Genomic DNA, 15,594 nt, shown 5'->3' on the forward strand with positions numbered 1-15,594 from the left:
CTGTTGGTCATCGTATGAAGGTATTTTCTCACCTCCAAATTGGCTTTCATCAGCCATGAGGGAATTTGGCTAGCAAGTTATAAGGAATTGATGAAGGGTGCAGGGGCAACATAAATGTTCTCAAGAAATAAAAGATTAAGGGACAGAAACAAAGCACTCAGTCTGCAGGGACGAGTTGTAAAATCCACTAACCAAAGAGCAGGATGAGATGTGATCCATTAAAAAAAAGCCAGTCTCCCAGTATGACCCTAAATCCTGATCAGTTCTGCCTTCTGGTAGTTCTTGCTTCTGCTCTTCCATGAAGTAAAATGTATACATTAAGATTTTTCAGTAGGTCATTGACTCTATTGAAAAATTAAATATTTTTAAAGCCCAATAATTAACCTAAAGGGCATTTCCATGCCTTAAAAATTTGCAAAACCATGCTGCCTATCTGTTATTTGGGGGACTCTGCATATTTTAAAACAAGGTTGGCCCAGATCCAATGGGAACATGTTGAGCACTTCGGGGTCATAATTGCTGGAGCAGTCATCCTCTAAACATCCCACTGTGACTCCATGGAGATGGTGCTATAGGTAGGCAAGCATGTGCTATAGAACCAGATAAGTCAGAATTCCAAGAAGACACTAGGAATGATCAACCAACTCACTATTGCTACTCAATAATAATATCATTTCAGCAAATCACATCGGCTACTATTAGATCATAGCTCATAAATATCAGAAGTTTAAGGTCATCCTCAGCTACAGATTCTCGAGGCCATCCTGGGCTACCTGAAAGAGAGGAAGAAGAACAGTGGGGGAGAGGTGATTAGTATTGGTCAACCTGTGCATACTTTTAGCAAACCAGCTAAGCTAGATCTTCTGTGTAAAGGAGATGAGGTTGCAGGAGAGGGGAGAGGAACATTGAGATCAAAGATGGAGGTCTCAGCTTCCTTTAGAATGTCATCTATGCTCAAGGGATTGAATGTAGATGAGGGAGCACAATTTCTGGAGCACCATGATGGGGTGATAAAGGCAAGATGGAAAACAAGGGATAAACAATAGGAGGGCCAGCTTTCGTAAAAAACTTCAGCAGAAAATAGAATGGCGACATCCAACTAAAGTCACCAGCAACCAAAACTCTTGGACTTTTATGTCCCACTACCCTTGGGCTTTTTAAACCTCCGTCTGCTTCACTGTGATAACTAAACCAAAGTTAGACGAAATTTCAGGGATAGCATACAACTAACTCCATCACAGATGAAGAGCATGCAAGTAGCTAATCAGAATAAAGAACTACAGAAAGATACTTTGGCTGACACTGAGAGGAGATAGGTGAGTCTTCACCATTCATCTTCACAGCTCAGCCTTGGCACAGCAATCAAGCTTCATCTGAAAGGTATTTAAGGCAGGAATCGTGGCGTGGTGGCACACGCTTTTAATCCCAGCACTTGGGAGGCAGAGGCAGGCAGATTTCTGAGTTCGAGGCCAGCCTAGTCTACAGAGTGAGTTCCAGGACAGCCAGGGCTACACAGAGAAACCCTGTCTTAAAAAAAAAAAAAAAAAAAGACCCATTTAGAGAGATCGCTATGGTATTTTCAAGCAAAGTGATTTTTTTCAGGTTGCTTTGGGCCTATTAATAATTATTAGAAGAGCAAACATTTCTACAAGTTGGAATTTAGAGTCACAGGTGTGTGTGTGTGTGTGTGTGTGTGCCACATACTCCTGCTCCCAGCAGGTTAACAGGAACATTCTCTTCTTTCATTTTAAGATGATTGGGAATAGAAGAATCCTCCCAGGCTGTGAGAGTCTGTTTACAGCTGACAAAAGCCACTGTGCAGAATGGGCTCTGAGATCTATCACAAGGTATAATAAAGTGTCCTTTCTTACAGTTTCATCTTTTCACTAAGGTAGAAGAGACATGGAGAGAGACTCTTCCCCCATCCACAAACATCTTCATCTTAGGATACTAATGGATTCGCCACTGAGAATCTGCAATTTGATGAATCTGTTTGGATTTTCTGAAAAAAGGTCAATGTGTCATTTTAACTCCAGTAAGTGGCCCTTTTCACCTCCCCACTGTGATAACTGAGGATCATCACAGACACTCAGTCGCTGTCCGGTCAGCAATTTATTTTCTCCCTAACCGAAAGCTGCACTCACACTCCCCGATCTTTATGGAGATACCATTAATATTCCATCTAGCAACAGCTTTGTAACAACAGTGGGTGAATGCTGTAAACCTTCCTCAATTTGTGGCTGTCCTCAGAAACAAAGTAAATGTTTGCCAGTGTCAACGCTACGGTGAAAATATGAGCTCAGTCTGCCAACCTGAAAACATCAAACATCGGAACCCCACCTTAGCAGCCAACTGCTCAGGAACAAGGGTGTCTTCCTTGTTCGGGTCCAGCATTTCTGATGGGGCAATCTGATGCTCATGCACGGACAGCTAACGGATCCCACGGGAACAGCACAACAATGGCAGTTATGCTCCTGAGCCTTGACAAGCAGTTGCAAATTGAGAACTTCATACCAGGACTACTCAATCCAGAATACAATTCAGTGCAGACTGCTTGCTTGCCCAGCATGTACGGGCAAGGCTTTAAACTTCAGTGCAGGAGGGGGAGAGACGTGCTTCAGAGTCGATGCCTAGGTGCTAGGGATATGCAGAGCCACAGACTGCCTAGAGAGTTAAGGCAGGGCAGGGGAGGTTGTTACACTCATGTTACTCAAGAATACATATACTCAAAAACCAAGCTATATGAGTTTGGACAACTGGGTAATTTGAGGGCAAGGGGAATAAGTATCTGCTTCATAATTTCTTTAACACCCATACTTCAGAGCAAAAATCTTGATAAATCACCCTTATCCAATCTGAATTTATACCATTGATTGATATAAAGAAACAGAGGCATTTGCAGGCATTAAATGAGAGTCTCTTGGACCCCAAGCTTGTTAGTGAATTCAAGTCAAGGTATTTTAAAAATACACCAATCTGACCATCCTCTCAAAGGTATTACTGGCCACCCTTCCCCTAGGATAGTCATTAGAGGGCAAAGTTCTATCTCCCAAAATGCCAAAGGAATAGTTTACTACAAACCCAATTACAATATTTTTAACATAGATACCTTAAACGTCTGCTACTCCCTATGTACAGATGAACACTGTAGAATCTTGCTATTTACTACTCATATTCAAAACATATTCTACAAAATCTTGTGCGGTTCTTGGGAATTGTTCCTTCAGTAGAGCTGGGGCAGGGTCAGTTTGATGCACACCAAAATGCTCTGTCTGAACTACAACACAAGCCTGCATTAACTTGTCTTCCCTCCTAAGTGATCTCAAAATGGACATTTTCCAAACAGCTACGTGTTGAATAGAAGTCAACACAGAAAGCATACGAGTGCTCGGGCGCACATGGTACCTCCATGTCAACCCCATCCAAGGTTCAGGGACTATCAGGGGAAAGGGGGATGAGTCTACGAACCGGAAGGTGGGGAGGACTGAAGCAAAATAGTGTCTTCTAAACGTGGCAGGTCCTCAGTGCTCATGGTCTCACAGCAGCTGTGACTGCCTGCCGAAAGTTAAGCCAGTCAGCACTCTAGCACGGAGGACTAATGAGCATCCCTACCTACACCTGAAGAGGGGAGTCAGCTTTCCTTAAGGGTGTGGCCCTGGTAGGTCCACCAAGATCCAATGGATGCCTCCATACCTGAGAGTATATAGCCAGGACTCAATGGGTTGTTTAAAAAAAGCAAAACAACAAACAAAAACAAAACAAAAAAAGAGGACACAGAGTTGAGAAAGGGATGGGGGAGGGGTGGATCTGGAAGGAGTAACAGGGATGATCAGAACAGATTGTCTTAAATTCTCAAGGAATTAATAAAGATCCAAATTTAAAAAGAATTGAAAAGTGTTTCTCCCTCACCATGGAGTGTATACAGTGTAGTGTGAAGTCTGTCAGAAGTCAAAATAGGCAAAAGGTGGTAGGTAGAGCAAAGCATGATGCTGGACACCAGGTTGAGATAGCCCCACCTTTAACCAGAGGCGCACTGGGCCTGCTTTGCTTCATTGGCTCCTGGTGTAGTTTAGAAACCTATGGTTTGTCTAGGACAGCGGTTCCCAACCTTTCTAATGCTGAAACCCTTTAATACAGTTCCTCGTGTTGTGGTGACCTCCCAACCATAAAATTATATTTATTGCTACTTCATAACTGTAATTTTTCTACTGTTATGAATCATAGTGTAAGTATCTGTGTTTTCCAAAACTCTCTGGCCACCCAGTGAAAGGGTCATTTGACCCTAAGGGGTTGTGACCCACAGGCTGAGAACCACTGCTGTAGGGACAGTGAAAGACCTTGCCCAGAATAAGGTCTCAATCGACATCTACATAGGGCTTCCCACGAAACTCAGCCGTTGGAATAGCTATGACGGTGAACCAAATCAGTCAGTCCAAGTATTGAAAAAACTGTGTGTTGTCACCATGCCAAAGTCTGAAAATGCAGATCAGCACAGCTGCCCTAAGATGCACAACAGTTTCAAAAATCTCAGTAACAGTAAAGAAAATATTTTCGTGGCACTCTACCCAGATCCTCAGTTTGAACAGTGATGACTGTCCTAACGCCTCTCACGCCTGCCTTGTTCCCATCTGAAGCTCCCTATTGTATAGTTCAATAATAAGACTCAAATATGTTTTATTTTGAGACTACATTTCCCCTTCCCTTTCTTCCCTCCACCCCTTCTCATTTACCCCTCCTCTCCTTCTTTCAAATTTGTGCCCTCTTTTTAAATTGTTACTACATGCATATATACATTATGTATATTTTCCCACCCACTTTGCATGTCCATTGTTAATGCCCTTGCTCAGGTCATGTTTAGGCAGGGGGTGAGGACTTCACTGCATAGCCACACACTTGTGCACATCTGTGCACATCTCATCTTTATGAAAGAATGGGCTGAAAATGCAAAAACTGAACAGTCATTGCCAGGTGCCCTCGTTTGCACTCTGACCAAAAGTAACATAAAGAAGAAAGTATTTATTCAGCTTACATGTCCCAGGTCACAGTCCATCCATCCCTGAGAGAAATTCGCCAAGGCACTCAAGGCAGGAACCTGCAGGCAGGAACTGAAGCAGAGGCTGTGGAGAACGCTGTTCACTAGACTGCTCCTCATGACTCAACCTGCTTTCTTACACAACCCAAGAGCACACACCCAGGGGTAGGACCGCACACAGTGCAGTGGGCCCTCTTACATCAACCATTTCCAAGAAAATGTCTCACAGACTTGCCTACAGGCCAACCTGATGAAGGTGGAGGTGATGGTCACTCTGAGCTGAGACTACTTTAGTGAACACTGAAAGCGCACACCCTGCCCAATGCGCCCCAGTTCCTCTCCCAAAGGATGCACTCCTGAGTCCAGGAGAGCTAGAAACGGGGAGGGGCATCCCAAGTCCTGCCTTCTTTCCACAACAAAGATTTGGAAGCAAGCAGCATTGGATTGTCCAGGTTGGTACTTGGGGCTGAAAGATGACCCTAAGGGTCACATTCTTTCAATTTCTCAAAATTGGCTTCTCTAGTTTCATAAAGTGATGTTAGCTTTGCAAACTGAAAAGGAAATCTGGACGCCTGCAAGCCCTCTGCTCCTGGCTTTTCAGAGGCTGCTTGCTCTGCTACTGAGGGCGGCTGGCTGTTCATGGTTCTTTCCCAGTCGCAGGCATTTCAATGACTGACTGACATACAATAGTAAGCTGGACTCACTGATTCCTTTAGGTCTGCTGACCCATGTCTATAAGCCAACAGCAAGAGGTAGCTTCTCCCATTGTCAAGTGGCCTGTTTGTCCTGTCCCAGCTGCTGCTCCCCTCTGCAAGGTAATTCCATATCCTGTTGTGTCACGTGTCAATCCAGCTATCCATGCCCATTTAATGAAGCAGTCCCTTTGGGAAACTTGCCTTCATCTGGCAATATTGGGTGAGTTAGAAATATTATGATTCTACTTCCTGCTTTCCTTATTTTTCACTTAATAGAAAGTGACCCTGTAGCTCACCTGCCTCTGTCCTGGTTTGCCGCAACACTCCTATTTATCCCTCTCACCACAGTGCTAGCATTCCCTCTAAGGAGGGCTAGCTCCCCATGCCTATTTCACAGACTCTGCAAGAGCATGTGAGGGGAAAATTTGCAGGAAAGAAAGGACACTCATTTCCAGGGTGTGCAGGAAACCCCTGTCACAAGTTCAGCTGGAACAGGTTGCAGGAGGAAACCATATAATTGTTGTATCTTTTCAAGAATCGTACCTGTACCTAACTGTTTCAGGGACAACCTAAGAGAAAGGTGAAGGGCCTGGGTGCAAGGGAAGACCTCTCCACACTGACATCTCTTGACTATGTACACACCAGTGAGTGATTTAACCATTGTGCGCCTTACTTTCCTCACATGGACAGTGAATAGCAGCAATGCCTACTTTGTGAGCATACAAATACTACAACATGAGTCCATGCCTCACACATTCAAAATGCTAGGAGGTATTTCCCTCTATAAACAGTTGCTCTGGATCTAAATCCTGTTGCCAGATGGCTACAATGTGGGCTGGACTGCGGAAGGACCACTTTCAAGGGAAAGATGAGGTGAAGTCCTTTGGCTCTGGGGTTGGCAAAGCTATCTGGTCAGATCCTGTCTCTAAAGAAATAAATGATTAATGACGAAAACAGGTCACTATAGTTGAATCTCAAGTGACTGACTCAAGTCTCACGGTTTGACACCGTTGTCCAATCCTTAGGGCCCAGAATACCTGAGCACAAACAAGCCTTGCAGTCCACATCCCCGTGGACCGTTATCTTTGGCCAAACATTCAACTTCATCTGATGGTGGCTTGCCTCTCCTATATTTAATAAATATAAAGGTCAACAAAGATGACCTTGATGGACACTGGAGACTTCTACGTTTGAAATCTTAGTCTGTAACAATCCACTCTCTGACCATAACTTCAGATCAAGTCAATTTCCTGGCATTTATGAACACCTTGGGTTTCTCAAAGCCCTCGTTGCTCCTCCACACATTCTCTCCTGGGATACTTTCTGGATCACGCTGGGGAATGGCACAAGCCTTTTGAAACCTTAAGCCGACCCCAGTGACATACTCCTCCAACAAGGCCCTGGTCCTAATCCTTCCCAAACAGGTACAAACTGGGGACCAAGTTCTCAAATGCCCAAGACTTAAAGGGGAACATCTCATTACACTGTCCCTTCCCAATGTTTGCTCATTACATCCAAAGCTTTCAGTCCAGGATTGAGCATGCTCGGCACGAAATAAGTCCCCAGATAACTGCAGAACATGTTTGACTGGAGTGCTTCCTCAGTGACAGTATGGAATGGCACCAGTTGCTTTTCTGCTTCTGCTTCAAATCTACTTGTCTCTCATCCTTATCACTATCCTGGACCATTTCACACCCTTTCCCTCTCTTCAGTTAGTTTCTATCAAAGATATCACTATCTCTCCTTACCCACCAGAGTAAAGTCTAATCCTGGACCATCCAGCTGACTCTCTGGAGAGCTTGCCCATCCCCTTGAACTTGAAGTTCAAGCCATCATCTGATGAGGGTTTACACATCCATCTTTTACAGCAGTTAGATCTGGATTTCCTTTTGTTCTCTCTGGCACACTAGACACAGAACTTTTCCAAAATAGAGCTCTATTTCTTTGTCCCAGTTTGCCACAAGATTTGAATTAATTACTCCACTGCTATCGCTTGATGCCTTCCACTTCCCTCATTGCACAGTGTGTCTGCGATGGCCTGGATATTTGTCTGTATTTCCGAAATCCCCTCAAGGCATTGAACTGGGTAAAGTCCTGCTAGTCTTTGTATTCTCAGGCTCTGAGCAGTTTCCAGGATGTACTCAAAAGCCACTGGCACAGGACTGGAAAGATGGCTCAGTGACTAAGAGCATTTGCTGCTCTTGCAGATCACCTGGGTTTGGTTCCCAGCATCCACATGGTAGTCACAACTGTGTGTACTCTAGTTCCAAGGGGATCCAACACCCTCTTCACCAGGCAAGCATGTGATACACATATATACATGCAGGCAATCAAGCACTCATCCACATGAAAAATTAATTAATTACATTAAGAAGCCATTGGCTGTGTTTACGGAAACACCACTAACTGCCAGGCCTGGGTTTTCACAGCTCTGTGGAGCACGTTAAATTAGAATACCCTTGGGTTTCTTCTGGTACTAGCACCTGAAACTTGTTTGCACAAATTATACATGAATGGATGCTCAGAAATTGCCAGGCAGCACTTAGGAATCTGGGAAATGCTTAAGAGCCTCACCCCATCTCTAATTGGCGTAATTCCCCCAAAACGCCGGAAAAGACAGCATCACCTTTGTTTTGTGAATTTGCTCAGAAAATAAAGGCAAGGCTTACCAACTAGGTTGGGTTAGGACAGGAGGGGCAGCCGGGAAGAAAAGCAAGCTCAGGTTACAGCTCAGGTCAGCAGGCCACACAAACCCCTAGTTCGGGAACTTTGGACTCCTCTCAGTCCAGACGCCAAAATAAATTACTCTAAGCTTATGAAATTCCTGTAAACTTCCATTTGTGACTTTCATCGTTTTTATTGCATATTGTTAGTTGACAGGGTGGAAATTAAAAGCAAAACACACAAAAAGACATTTTGAGTCTGACCACAGTTGTCCTCTCTGTGAGGGTAGCTATGGACAGATGCTGAACTGCCTAACCATTGTGTCTGGTGTCCGTGGGATTCTGAGGAGACCCTCATCACCTCCTCTCCAAAATTTCTAGTGGCATTTAGAGTTGGAGAGAGCTCCGCGGTTAAGAGCATTCCCTGTGCTTGCAGAAAACAGTTTAGCTCGCAGCACCTCAGGAGGTTCCTAACCACTGGGACTTCAGCTGCAGGGGGCCTGACACCTTTTGGTCTCCGTGGGTATTCACACACATAAATAACAATAATTTAAAAACTAAACCTTTGACTTCCGCTTCCGGCTCTCCAGGCACAAGGATCCCAGGAGCCAAAGTAGCGGGGAAAATGAGGCCTTTGACTGAAGGCCCGTGTAATGTTTGTCGTGTAAATCAAACATTACACTGATCCCGTGTAATGTTTGAGAAGATTGCGAAATACACTGGAGAGAATCTACAACTGCTGGTGGACAGACCCGACGGCACTTACTGTTTCCAGCTGCACAACAACCGACCGAGTGTACTAAGTGAGTGAGATGATGCTGAAGCTGGCCGCCAACATCTCCAGAGATAAGCTAGTGTCGCTGGGGAGCTGGGAACGTGTTTTGGAAAGTTTACTAAGACCCTCAAGTTCCGTTTGCACGTTACAGCTCTGGATTACACTGCACCCTATGCCAAATATAAAGTGTGGATAACGCCGGGAGCAGAGCAGTCCTTTTTGTATGGACCATGTGTTGAAATCCGGTCTGGGTAGAATTACTGAAAACACGTCTCAGTACCAGGGAGAAGTGGTTTATTCCATGGTGGATATTCCTCTGGGTTTTGGGGTGGCAGCAAAGGCCAGAAAAGTGGACCCCATGGCAATTGTGGTGTTCCAACAAGCAGACATTGTGGATTATGTACGCCATGAAGAGACACTGAATTAGGACGGTCATCCCAAGAACATTTTGCTGTGTGACAGGACTTAGCTTTGTTTCCTATGTGCTGGACAACACTGATATATACTGCTTGGGTTCTTATCAACACAAATGGCTCAAAAATAGGGTCTCTGGCCCTCTAGTCAAAAACAGTTGGATCAGACGTATAAGGCCAGCCCGGGCTACTTGGAGAGTTTGAGGCTAGCCTGGGCTACATAGTGAGACTTTTCTCAAGAATCCAAAACAGACAAACCAGAACCTGAGAGTGTTTTGTGTGAGTAAATTGAGTGTTTCTATTTTGTGTCTGCATCATCTTTGTTTGAATCAGAAGACTTGTTCTCAGTGATGGTTTCTAAGTTACTTCACTGAGGACAGGAGTAATCTTATTGCTCTCTGTGATAACACTGTTTTCCAGGCTCATAATAGCACAGTGAACTTTTTACTGTTTGTTAATGTTAAAGGTAGAAACAGCCATATAAGCCTCTGGTTTTACATATGGAATTTAATAAATTTAAAAAAATTTTTTTAAAAAAACTAAACCTTTTTTCTTAAAAAGAAAAAATAAAGTGTGTGTGTGGGGAGGGGAGCATGACATTTGGGGACCAGACGGATGGCTCAGAACTTGAAAACACTTGTTCTTGCAGGGAACTTGGGCTGGGTTTGCAGCACTTACACTGTAGCCCACCACTGTCTGTTACTCCATGTCCTCGTGTTCAATCTCCTCTTTTGACCTCCGGGAGCACCAGGCATATACATGGTGCACATGGTGCACATACATACATGCAAGCACATACAGATAAAAAGAAATAAATCTAAAAAAGAATAAAAAACCAAACAAACAAAAACAAGACCAAAAAAGTATCTGCCAGCTAAATTTGGCCTTTAAACCCAAAATTATAAATTGATTTTTTTCTACATTTGTACATTTTTGTCAAATGGACTTTATCTTTAACGATGGCTTTGGTAGTTTATTTCACCTGAGAACCACATTATATACATATTTCTTTAGAGAAATAATTCCTACTTTGGGAGTGAATACACGAGCATCATTTTATTAATGAGAACAGACTCAAAGTTCAGATAGCTGCTTTGTCCTGCCACTAGGACTTCGCTTGCCTTAGAGAACCTTCTAGTAACTCTTGATCAATCCCCCCCAAGTCACCTCTTGTACCATCCTGTAACCCGCTCTTTCCCCACCATTCCCGTCATGTTGTAGCTGATGCAGTAGCAGAAGAGCCAGGAACCCCAACTCCCAATGCCTGTGAGTGCTGTGGAGGAATCTTAGAGAGACTAGACATAAGAGCCAAGTTGTGACTGCATGCAATTAGAATATGGTACACCCAAATATACCTTTTTCATAATGGTGATTTTAAAGTGTTTATTTCGACGAGCTTCAGGCACACTGGAAGTAAACAGGGTAGAAATTCCCCGTTTTCTCATGAAGGAAATCTTCTGGCCAGAGCATCTTTAGCTCTGTACTAGAACTAAAGGATCACTCCCCATGTCAGACTCTGGATGCTGTGACAAAATACCCATACAAATGACTTAAAGAGTGGGAGTTTACTCTCCACGTCATCTCTGTCTAGGCTTAGCTGGCTCCCTTTCTTTGGGATGGGGAGTCTAGGAGCACCGGAGGGTCCAATGGAGGGAGCACAACTGCTCACCATGATGGGAAGGAGATGAAGGAAGGGGCCAGGGACAAGATGCACCCTTCGAAGATGCACCACAGTGACCTACAGCCGCCAACCAGGCCTCAGTTCCTAGGATTTCCTTAATGGATTCATGTGACGTTGTCAGATCCTTCATGATCCATCACCTCTCTGAAATCCATCAGTGAGGGTGATGACTCAGTGGGTAAAGTGCTTGCCACCCTGCATGATAGCCTGGGTTTGATCCCCAGGACCTATATGGTAAAAAGAAAGAACTGACTCATATAAATAAGTGTCCTCTAACCTCACATCTGCACCATGGCCTGTACACACATGCACACACACACACACACACACACACACACACACAAGAGGGGGGGGCGGGGAGAACATTAGCTGACAAGAAAGTCTTTAAATGATCCATGAGCCTCTGAATGGAACTTTGGATCTGGATTTAAACCATAACACTTACCAATGGAACAGGTGCCCATGTAAAGCTGTGTGACTCACTTTCCCTTGCTGACCATGACTTTCGTGGGTGTTTCCCTACAGCCTGACTTCAGCCTGACTTCACACTGCCCTTCTGAGTACCCGGTAATTACCACTTACTCCAATAATGCAACTCTAGCCTTCTGGTTTCTCACCTCTGGACCTACCTGTTCTACTTTACCTATGCTCTCAAGGTAGAGAACAGAAAATAGAATTGTCCTACACATGGTATGCTCAGTGCAGGGCAGAACAGGGTTGTCAATATTCTCTCAAGTGGGGTGCCTCTATTGACACAGCCTGCATCTGTCCATTAAACCCACCTGTCTTTTATTGGCACTTCCAGATTTATCTCTTGAACTGAGGATTGCTGGATGTAGTACTGATAAATCCTTGCACCAATGTCTTTGTGTGCCTATAGGGCATCTCTGTTGCTCACTTGCTGGAAAGCATCTTCTTGCTTACGTGAATCTCTGTGTCTTTCACATGCAGTCCTAGAGGGACTACTGTTCAAAGCAATTGCCCTCCTTTATACCTACTGGCTAAACATGACCCAGGGAGTACCAGCCAGTCTACCGCTCTCAAAACATAGACACAGGAATTAGAGACAAACCAAAGCCACGGCCGAAGTAGACACACGATGTCTGTTCTCCAGCATCCCAGAGCATCTTCAGAATTCAATAAATTATATCATTCCCCAGTATTAGTTTTTTATTGGACCTTCACAAATTACCACAAACTCAGTGGCCTGAAGCAACATAAACCAAAAGTGTTGCATTGGAAATATATGAAGAACTTTAGAGACTCAGCAACAGGGAACCACAAGAAAAATCATCTGAGACATTTCTTCAAAGGAGATAAATCAATGGCCAAAAAGTGTCCAAAATAAATCATCAGGGAAATGCAAATAAAAACCAGGGGGCATCATTTCATAGCTACTACGATAGATATACAATTCTTGAGACAGAAGAAATCAATTACCAGCAGTGTTCTTGTTACTGCCCCGCCTACTGACCCTTGCAGCATGATAAATAAATCTTACTGTTGAAAAATGAACAACAAAATCCCAGAAAGCCAAGCATTGGTGTACAGAAATTTGACTCCTTGTATAACCCGCATGGGGGTGTAAAGTAGGTTGGCTGGTATGGAAAATGGTTTGAAGTTGTCTCCAAAGGTCATCATATAAGCTTTGCGAGGAGCATGTCTGCTCCCAAGTTCATACCCCAAATCATCAGAAACAGGGACTCAAACTATTACCTATAAGTTATGGCAGTTCCATATACAATAACCAACACAGAAATAACAAAAATGTATATCAACAGATGGATAAATCATGTTCTCCTATGATGGGATGTTTTTCAGATGAAAAAGAATGAGATACTAGCCCCTGTTACAGTATGAGTTAACCCTTAGCCACCACACTAGGTACAAGCAGCCTTGCCTTACACTAATCCACTCACACCTAAAGCTCTAAGTCCATGGAGACTGCCTGGATTGCTGATTACCTTGTGAAGCAGGAAACCACTACACAAACCAGGGACTTTCTTTCTGAAGCCATGAACATGTCTTGAACCAGCTCCTGACCACATAACACAGTGAAGATGATAAACGCCATTGAACTGTGGCTTCAAGTGGGTGATTTTGTTCTGTACCTTTTGCTCCCATTGAAACACACATGCATTTACTCTCTCATAGTTCCAAAGATCAAAGGCCCTGAAAGCAAAATCTGGCAGGGATGTGTCACTTCTTGGGTCCCAGGCAGGCAGCCATTGCTTGCCTTTGCTGTGGCCACTCCTTTATTATTTTCTAAGTCAGTCTCATACTCAGATCTCTATCACTAATGTAGATTTCTGCTCTTACAACTCCTTCTCTGACTCAACCCTTCCTTACCCTCCCCCACACTGGGCCCTTATGAGAATCCTGACTCTAATTAAATCAGATATGGCCCTTTTGCCATATGGAGTAACAAAGACCCAGTCCTATGGTCTCACTGTGTCCCCAACCGCTCATGTGACAGAAACTTAACAACCAAATACTTATGTTAATGGAATTTGGAGATACACAGTTTGAGGGAAGTAATTAAGGTTAGACTAGGTTAAAACTCCTGTGACTTTTCGTCAGTCACTCTCCTCTAGAGTCAAACAAAACAAAACAAAACAAAAAATCTCTTGCTTCCAGCGTACATGTTCACTGTTCCATTCAGAATAGTTCCAAAAGCCGTAGTCAAGCCAGTCAACTTTCCAGCAAAGATGTGGGGAGCATGTGAGCCCCTACCTCTGGCCGAGATGCTCTGGGGGCACTTGCAGCTTTGCAAGAACAAGAAACTAGCATGCCTGTCTGTCCCAAAGGCCCTCATCAGGTCTGAGCATTCGTGAGAACCATGCTTGTCCTTAGACTACACCAACCCCAAATGCAAGCCAACGGACTCTACTTTTTATAAGTCACCCACTCTAGGGGGTGTTTGGATGCAGAAACAGAAAATGGAGGAAGACAGCAAGTTTCAGGGATTCAAACTTGGTCATTTTGGGAAGGTCATTTCTGTGTGTCCCCTCTTATACCCCTCCAATTATCTTTTTCCTTGCTTCAGTTAGCCATGACATTTTAGCACTATACTACTACTATTCTGGCTTGTAGGCTTCCCCCCATTTTTAATTTTTAAAAATTCATTCTTTAGCAGTTCATAAGTGTACCTGATGGGCTGTGATTAGACTTATCCCCTGCCCCTTTGTCTCATCTCATTCTGTCTCACTCTTTGGACTCTTTCTTTCCAATATTTATTTTAAAAACATAATAACACACTGAGTTTAACTAGGGTTGCTTACATGCTCCTGGGTGTGAGATTACGTGCTGATTCATAACTGTGACTATACCTCTCCACCCAGCAGTCACTAGCTGCCAATAGCACCTCAGTTAATGGGAGGTTGCTGGAATGTTGACTGGCTTGATCTTGGGATGCAGGTGACTACAGCCTTCAGAGCCATTCTGAACGGAACGGTGAGCATGCAAGCTGCAAGCGGGATGTGATGGTTTCTGACTCTGGAGGAGAGTGACAGAGGAAAACCTGGGGGTAGGGGTAGGGAGGCATAAAGAGTCTCTAGGGGTTAAGAGAGTAAAAAAGAGAGAGGGAGGGAGAGAGGGAAGGACAGAGAGACAGAGAGACAGAGAGAGACAGAAACACAGAGAGAGAGAGAGAGAGAGAGAGAGAGAGAGAGAGAGAGAGAGAGACAGAGAGAGAGAGAGTTCTGTATCACCCTGGACAGTTAGAGTCACAGCAAAAAGGATAGAGCTGGAGCACCTGCATCTCTGCCCTCCACCCATAAGTGCCAGGCACCACAGCAATGGGGAGTCCTATGATGGCCTCAAGAAAAGCCAAGAGTCCAGATATGGTGGCACACATCTTACATCTGTAATCCTAGCAATCCGGAGACTGAGGCGAGAGGAGTTTGAGTCTGAGCTAACATGAACTTCACAAAAAAAACAAAAGGAAAACAAAAGCAAGAAGAAAAGGAAGAAGAGGAGGAAGAGGTGGAGAAGGAAGAGGGGCAGGTGCCAGAACAACTTAGACGGGTTTGCTTTTAGACAGTAGTGCCTAAAGACTCCCTGTTCTCTTATTAAAATCAACCTTGAGTGGCAGAACTCTCAGATGTCTCAGGGAGCTGTGTGACGCACTAACTCTCAGGACCCATTCACCAACCTGGCATTGCTTTCTCACTGGTCTGGCGAGCAAAGAGATGTCAGTTTCAGAAAGCTGCTGGGTAGGCTAGGCCAGCTCCTTCCAGGGTCTCTGAAGGGAAAGACCATTAAACTGTCTGCTAAAGAGTTAGTACTGCCAATCAATCTGACTTTAACCTAGAAATCTTATTTATGTAAAACACA

General features: G+C 44.2%; 1 protein-coding gene and 1 pseudogene across 2 annotated transcripts in view; one reads left to right on the plus strand and one right to left on the minus strand.

Annotated features, from left to right (window-relative positions):
* Positions 1–15,594, minus strand: part of Gna14 (G protein subunit alpha 14) — a 163,997-nt gene that overhangs the window by 102,958 nt on the left and 45,445 nt on the right. Inside the window, exon 1 of one of the 2 annotated variants that reach the window (XM_029472487.2) lies at positions 8,397–8,448. The exons of the other annotated variant lie outside the window; for it this stretch is intronic. The gene's annotated coding sequence lies outside the window, so the exon portion shown is untranslated. Of the gene's footprint in view, positions 1–8,396; positions 8,449–15,594 lie in introns of those variants that run through there. 2 annotated transcript variants of the gene reach the window in all.
* On the plus strand, positions 8,928–9,592 carry LOC110285946 (60S ribosome subunit biogenesis protein NIP7 homolog pseudogene; annotated as a pseudogene).

This window comes from Mus caroli, unplaced genomic scaffold (genome assembly GCF_978045245.1).
Source record: "Mus caroli unplaced genomic scaffold, Mus_caroli_1 scaffold_20, whole genome shotgun sequence".
NCBI lineage: Eukaryota > Metazoa > Chordata > Mammalia > Rodentia > Muridae > Mus > Mus caroli.